A 7,255-nucleotide genomic window follows, 5' to 3' on the forward strand; every position below is an offset into this window, starting at 1 on the left:
TCTATCTATCTTTCTATCTATCTCACCTCCCAGTCTTTCTACTTGCTCTTGTACTTTGAACAAGATAATGTGGTGAAATAGTATGGCCTGGAGCTTTGGCAGCCATCTTGTAACCATGAAGCAATAAGCCTGAAGACAAAAAGTCAACAAGATGAGTATGGCAGAAAGATGGAAAGAGTTTGCATCTCAGATGACAACGATGAGCCCCCAAATCAGCCCTCCAACCATCTCCCTCACTACTCTTTCTGATGTGAAATAATTACGTGGCTTTTTAAGCCACTACTAAGCTGGTAATCAATTCCTTGCAGTTGAAAACAATAAATTGACACATAGATACAGCAACTTGTTTTATGAAGCTACCATAATCTTGATTCCCAAACCTGAAAGGACGCTTCAAAAATAGAAAATTACAGCTTAATCTTCTCATAAGCATACATACAAATATCTTAAAAGAAATATTAGCAAATCAAATCTAGCAATATGTTTAAAGAGTAATAGAATGTCCCAATTGGATTTATCCCAGAAATGCAAAGTTGGTCTATCATTTGAAAATCACTTATAGTGTTTCACCACATTAACAGATTAAAAGACAAAATAGAACCATTTCAATAAATGTAGACAAGGGGCGCCTGGGTGGCGCAGTCGGTAAAGCGTCCGACTTCAGCCAGGTCACGATCTCGGGGTCCGTGAGTTTGATCCCCGCGTCAGGCTCTGGGCTGATGGCTCGGAGCCTGGAGCCTGTTTCCGATTCTGTGTCTCCCTCTCTCTCTGCCCCTCCCCCGTTCATGCTCTGTCTCTCTCTGTCCCAAAAATAAATTTAAAAAAAAAACATTGAAAAAAATGTAGACAAGCATTTGATAAAACACCCACATGAGGACATGAATGGCTGATCTGGATGAATGGTCCATGGATGTGTTTACTGCAAAACTTCATCAAGTTGTAACAGAAACTGGGCATTTTGTATGTATGTTACACTCAAAATGAAAAGCTTACTTAAGAGATGGCCCAAATTTCCTCATAACAATTTCAAAAAATTGAATAAGAAGGTAAAATCTTCCCACATAGAAAGCACCAGGCCCAGATGGTTTTACAGTCAGCTGATATGTCAGATGACAGAATCAGATGACAGAGCTCTGCAATCACATTACCTCCCCAGAGCATGTAAAAAGATTTTGATTCAGGGGCGTCTGGGTGGCTCAGTAGGTTAGGTGTCTAACTCTTGATCTCATGGTTCATGATATTGAGCCCCTACATCAGGCTTCCAGTGCAGAGCCTGCTTGGGATTCTCTCTCTCCTGCTCTCTGCCCCTCCCCCACTCAAGCTCTCTCTCCCTCTTTCTCTTCCTCTCTCTCTCTCTCTCAAAATAAATAAATAAACTTTTTTTTAAAAAGAGCTTGATGAGGCACCTGGGTGGCTCAGTCAGATAAGCGTCATGATCTTGTGGTTCTCATGTTCAAGCCTTGCATTTGGCTTTCTGCTGTCAGCATGGAGCCTGCCTTGGATCCTCTATCTATCCACTTCTCTCTCTGCCCCTTCCCCACTTGTCCTCTCTCTCTCTCTCTCAAAAATAAATAAACATTAAAAAAAGAGCTTGATTCATGAGGATAGTAAAACCTTGATATTAAACACAAATGACTGACAAGATAAGCTCACCCACAAACATAAATTCAAATCCCACACAAATTTTAGGAACTTGAATATAGCACTTAAAAATTGATAGCTTGGCAGTACACCTGGTGGTCCTGCAGATCTATTTCTTGCTCCAACACTGTTTGGATGGAACAGACCCAGGGATGCCCCTTCTACCAGCCTCTGACCACCCTCCAAACTTTTTTTCCAGTTTGAACCTTTGGAGGCATCTTCTCAGCCACCCTCTGCCTCTGGAACCAGCCAGCACCTTATTTTGAGCTTAGCTCCATATTATCAATCAACCATGAACTGTCAGATTCATCAGAATTATTCCACCAAGGTGGAGGCTGCCATCAACCACCTGGTCAATATGCACCTGTTGGGCTCCATACATACCTCTCTCTGGGCATATATTTTGACCACAATGAGTTGGCTCTGTAGGGCATGGGCATTTCTTCCACAAGTTCACTAAGAAGTGCAAGGGCACTGAGTATCTCTTGAAGATGCAAAACCAGCTGAGCAAGTGGCCACACCCTCTTCCAGGATGTGCAAAGTCCATCTCAAGATGAGTGAAGTAAAACCCTAGAGGTCACAGAAGCCGCCCTGGTTCTGGAGAACCTGAACGAAGCCCTTTTGGATCTGCATGCCCTGGGTTCTTCCCACACAGACCATCATCTCTGTGACTTCCTGGAGAACCACTTCCTAGATGATGAGGTGAAACTCATCAAGAAGATGGGCAACCACCTGACTAACCTCTGCAGACTTGGTTGGGCAAGTGTCTCTTCAAAAGGCTCACCTTCAAGCATGACCAGGAGCCCCTGAAGCCCAGAAGCCTTTTAGGGGCCCCTTTAGCATCCCCTTGGTGCCAGGGCTTGTTCTTGAGCCTCTCCCTGAAGATGCAATAGGCAACTTTTTATCCATCTTGGATCCTTCTCCCAAGCCATGGACCAAATGTAATCAATAAAGTTTGTTGCAGGGAAAAAAAAAAACCTAATAGCTTGATCAAAAAGGGTTTATCTCAGAAATGCAAGTTGGCTTAAAGTTGTGGAATGAGGTTTATCACATAATAGATTGAAAAAAAAAGAAATGTCAATATCATCAACAGATGTAGAAAAGGCATTTGATAAAATTCAGTACCTTATACAAGTTAAAAACTCTAAGGGTGCCTGGGTGGCTCAGTCGGTTGGGCATCTGACTTCGGCTCAGGTCATGATCTCACAGTTGGTGAGTTTGAGCCCCATGTCAGGCTCTGTGCTGACAGCTCAGCACAGATTCTGTGTCTCCCTCTCTCTCTGCCCTTCCCCTGCTCATGCTCTCTCTCTGTCTCAAAAATAAATTTTAAAAAAACATTTTAAAAAATTAAAAAAAAAAACTTCTTAACAAACACACTGGGAAGATGGCACAGTAGAAAGCACCAGGAATCCATATCCTCACAGAGACGGGACAATTGCACTGGCAGAATCCCCTGATGTAGCTATTTTGGAAATCTGGAGTCTATTGAAGGTTTGAAACTTCCAGGGGAAGGCTTGAGCAGTAAGCTATGGTTAATTTTAGTCAATTTCAGCTTTTAGCACAAAGCAGCTACCCATCCCCTACCCCCAGCCACATGGCAGAAAACTGTGCATGTGCTCCTAGAGTAGCTTGCACACACCTTGCAGGAGCAAGAGTGGACAAAAAGAAACTTATCCTCTAAATACTGAGGATTATGCTCTGATCACTGCTGCTTCTGCTCTCAGAAGTGCAGACAAAGTGGAGGGCAGACATTGTTGCACTTCCTCCCATTATTGCACTGTTCATTTCCCTCTGGCAGAAATAACTTCTAGGGATTGTAAAGGGCCGACATCTTTTCCCTGCCTTTTGTCTTTCTCTTTTTCCATTTTTGGGAGATATACACTAAAAACTAGGACATTCAAAAGCAACATATACAGGGGAAATTAGAATGTCACCACACATGCCCATGGGGAGGTGAAGGCTCAGAAAAGACCAGAAAAATACCTTGAGTTTATACTTCTGTCTGATCTTAAGCACAGTCAGGTGACAGATTGGACAACAGATCAAAAATAAATAAAAACAAAAACAGCAATCTCTGGAGATGGGAAAGAATCAGATTTCTGGAGTTATCACATTACTAGATTCAAATGTCTAGTTTTCAACAACAACAACGACAAAATAACAAGTCATAGAAAGAAATAGAAAAGTATGGCTCCTCCAAAGTAAATAAACAAACAAACAAACAAACAAACTGTCCTGAAAGAAGACTTGCTGGCAGACCTACTTGACAAAGACAACTATATTAAGATACACAAAGAACTAAAGAAAGATGTGGGAAAAGTCAAGAAAAAAATGTGTTAACAAAGTGGAAATACCAATAAAGAAATAGAATATCTAAAAAGATACCAAAAAAGAAATTCTGGAACTGAAAAATATAATAACTGAAATGAAAATTTACTAGAAGAATTCAAAGGCAGATTTGGGCAGGCAGAAGAAAGAATCACTAAATGAGAATTATTGACTCTGAGAAAAAGATTAAAGAAAAGTGAACAGAGCCTAAAGGAACTATGGGCATCATCAAGCAGACCAGCAAACTCATCGTGGAAGTCCCAGAAGGAAGAGAGAGAGAGGAAGGGGCAGAGAGAATATTTGAAGAAATAATAGCCAAAAATGTAACAAATCTGATGAAAGGATGATATAAACATGTAAGAAATTCAACAAACTTCCAAAGGATGAACTCAAAAAGACCCACACCTAGACACATTAAAATCAAACTTTCAGAAGGCGACAAGAACATTTTGAAAGCAGGAAGAGAATTGTGACTCTTTCCAAACAAGGAGTCCTCAATAAGATTACCAGAAGATTTCTTGTCAAAAATTTTGGAGTCCAGGAGCTCCTGGGTGGCTCAATTGGTTAAGTGTCTGACTTCGGCTCAGGTCATGATCTCACCATTCATGAGTTTGAGCCCCGCATCAGGCTCTCTGCTGACAGCACAGAGCCTGCCTCAGATCTTCTGTCTGTATCTCTCTCTCAAATAAAATTTATTTATTTTGAGAGAGAGAGAGAGAGAGAGAGAGAGCACTAGCAGGGGAGGGACAGAGAGTGAGACACAGAATCTGAAGCAGGCTCCAGGCTCTGAGCTGTCAGCACACCTCAACCCGGGGCTCGAACCCACGAACTATGAGATCATGATCTGAGCCAAAGTCGGATGCCTAACTGACCCACCCAGGTGCCCCTCTCTCAAATAAAATTCAGAAGAAAAAAAAGAAAAACAGAAAAACATAGTCAACCAAGGATCCTATCTATATATGAAAAAACTGTCCTGCAGATTGAAATGAAAACACACTAAGCAGTAACATAAAGTCTATATGAAGAAATAAATATCTCAGTAAAGGTAAATACATGGGCAATTACAAAAGCTTGTATTATTGTAACAACGGTATATAACTCCAGGTTTTGTTTCATACACAAAAACAATTATTCGTCTAAAAACTAATATTATTTTAACTTTGCAACTACACATTTTATTTTCTACATATTTTTGGAGACTAATGCATTAAACAATATATTAGTTTACATTTTGGAAACATAAATGTATAAAGATGCAATTTGGAGAAAACAACTGGAAGAATGGGGATGGAAATGATAAAGGAGGCGAGTTTTGGGTTTTTTCAAATTTTCATTCAAACTCTAGTTAGTTAACATATAGTTTAAAATTGCCTTCAGGAGTAGAATTTAGTGATTCATCATATGCACATAACACTCAGTGCTCATCATAACAAGTGCCCTTCTTAATACCCATCCCCCACCTACCTCCTTCCATCAACCCTCAGTTTGTTCTCTATCTTCAAGAGTCTCTGGTGGTTTGTTTCCGTCTCTCTCTCTTTTCCCCCCTCCTAAGTGCTCATCTGTTTTGTTTCTTAAATTCTACATAAGGGTGAAATCATATGGCATTTATCTTTCTCTGACTGACTTAATTCGTTTAGCCAAATGCACTCTATCTCCATCCACTTCATTGCAAATGGTAAGATTTCATTTTTGATGGCTAAATAATATTCCATTAATCTTCTTTATCCATTCATCAGTCAGTGGATATTTGGGGTCTTCACATAGTTTGGCTATTTTTAATAACATTGCTATAAACATCAAATCTTTATGATTTGGTAAATACCTAGTTGTGCAATTGCTGGGTCATAGGATAGTTTTATTTTTAACTTTTTGAGTAAACTCCATACTATTTTCCAGAGTGGCTGCATCAGTTTGCATTCCCACCAATATGTAAGAAGCTTCCCCTTTCTCCACATCCTCGCCAATATCTGTTGTTTCCTGTGTTGATAATTTTAGCCATTCTGGCAGGTGTGAGGTACTATCTCCTCATGGGTTTGATTTGTATTTCCCTGAGGATGAGTGATGGTAAGCATCTTCTCATGTGTCTGTTAGCCATCTGGATGTCTTCTTTGGAAAAATTTTAATTTATGTATTCTGCCCATTTTATGAGTAGATTATTTGTTTTGGGGGCATTGAGTTTGGTAAGTTCTTTATAAATTTTGGATACTAACCCTTTATCAGATAGGTCATCTAAAATATCTTCTCCCATTCTATAAGCTGCCTTTTAGGTTTTTTTGAATGTTTCCTTCACTGTGCAGATTTTTATCTTCATGAAGTCCCAATAGTTTATTTTTGCTTTAGTTTCCCTTACCTCTGGCAACATGTCTAGTAGAAGCTGCTCCAGCCAAAATCAAAGAGGTTGCTGTCTGTGTTCTCCTATAGGATTTTGATGGCTTCCTGTCTCATCTTTAGGTCTTTCATCCATTTTGAATTTATTTTTGTGTACGGTGTAAGTGGTCCAGTTTTATTCTTCTGCATGCTGCCACTTAGTTTTTGCAACACCATTTGTTGATGAGACTGTTTTTTCCATTGAATATTTTTTCCTGCTTTGTTGAAGATTAGTTGGCTTTATAGTTGTGGGTCCATTTCTGGGTTTTCTATTCTGTTCCATTGATCTATGTGTCTGTTTTGTGCCAACACCATACTATTTTATGACTACAGCTTTGCAATATAACTCAAAGTCTGAAACTGTAATGTTTCCAGCTTGACTTTTCTTTTTCGGTAATGCTTTAGCTATTTGGCATATTTTGTGGTTCCATAGAAGTTTTAGGACAGTTTGTTCTAGCTCTGTGAGAAATGCTGGTGGTATTTTGATAGGGATTGTATTAAATGTGTACATTGATTTTGATACTATAGACATTTTAGCAATGTTTGTTCTTTCAATCCATGAGCATGGAATGTTTTACCATTTAATTATACCCTTTTCAGTTTCCTTCATAAGTTTTCTATTGTTTTCAGAGTACAGATTTTTTACCTCTTTGGTTAGGTACCTTAATTCTTAGGTAGCTCATGGTTTTTGGTGCCATTGTAAATGGATTTGATTCCTTTACTTCTTTTTCTGCTACATTGTTATTGGTGCACAGAAATGCAACAGATTTCTGTACATTGATTTTATAGCCTGCAACTTTGCTGAATTCATGTATTAGCTCTAGCAATTTTTTGCTAGAGTCTTTCAGGTTTTCTACATAGAGTATCATGTCATCTGAAAATACTCAAAGTTTGACTTCTCCCTTGACAATTTGGATGC

The 7,255-nt window shown here is 39.3% G+C and overlaps 1 pseudogene; it reads left to right on the forward strand.

The window, feature by feature from the left end:
* The first annotated feature begins 1,933 nt into the window (after window positions 1-1,933).
* On the forward strand, window positions 1,934-2,534 carry LOC125162916 (ferritin light chain-like; annotated as a pseudogene).
* Window positions 2,535-7,255: the final 4,721 nt, after the last annotated feature.

The sequence above is a fragment of the Prionailurus viverrinus genome, chromosome A3 (genome assembly GCF_022837055.1).
Source record: "Prionailurus viverrinus isolate Anna chromosome A3, UM_Priviv_1.0, whole genome shotgun sequence".
Classification (NCBI taxonomy): domain Eukaryota; kingdom Metazoa; phylum Chordata; class Mammalia; order Carnivora; family Felidae; genus Prionailurus; species Prionailurus viverrinus.